Here is a 479-nt window from a genome sequence, read left to right as displayed (position 1 = left end):
TTACCGCCTGCCTACAGCCTCCCCCTCCCCCCCCCCCAGAGAGGCAGCGTTCGCACAAGCAACGCGCGAGATGGCGCTGGGCTAAAAGGTTTAACTGCGGCGTAATTGGTGATAAATTGCGTTGACTGTCTGAGTGGCTGTGATGGGCGCTGGGCTAAAAAAATTCTCTCGCTAATCACTTGTTTATTTATTATTTTTTTTTTAGAAGAGAGAGAGAAAAAAAGATAGTAAGATTTTTTAAATATGGGAATAAAATGAGAAATAGAGTTTGAAAAAGGAGAGGAAAGAAAGGAAAAGAAAAAGAGAGAAAGGGAGAGAGAAAAAAGATGGAGAATATAAACTGGAGACGATATTTGTGGATTCCTTTTTTTAATATTATGATCAAGTATTTTGTAAGAGATAGCGAACTGATATAAGGTTTCGTGTGGTTGATTAAAAGTGATTAAAAGTTAGGATGATATTCAGTCAGGAGAAAATGA

The sequence above is a fragment of the Penaeus monodon genome, chromosome 34 (assembly GCF_015228065.2).
Source record: "Penaeus monodon isolate SGIC_2016 chromosome 34, NSTDA_Pmon_1, whole genome shotgun sequence".
NCBI lineage: Eukaryota > Metazoa > Arthropoda > Malacostraca > Decapoda > Penaeidae > Penaeus > Penaeus monodon.
The sequence above is the reverse complement of the archived record's forward strand: the minus strand, read 5'-3'. Positions refer to the sequence as shown.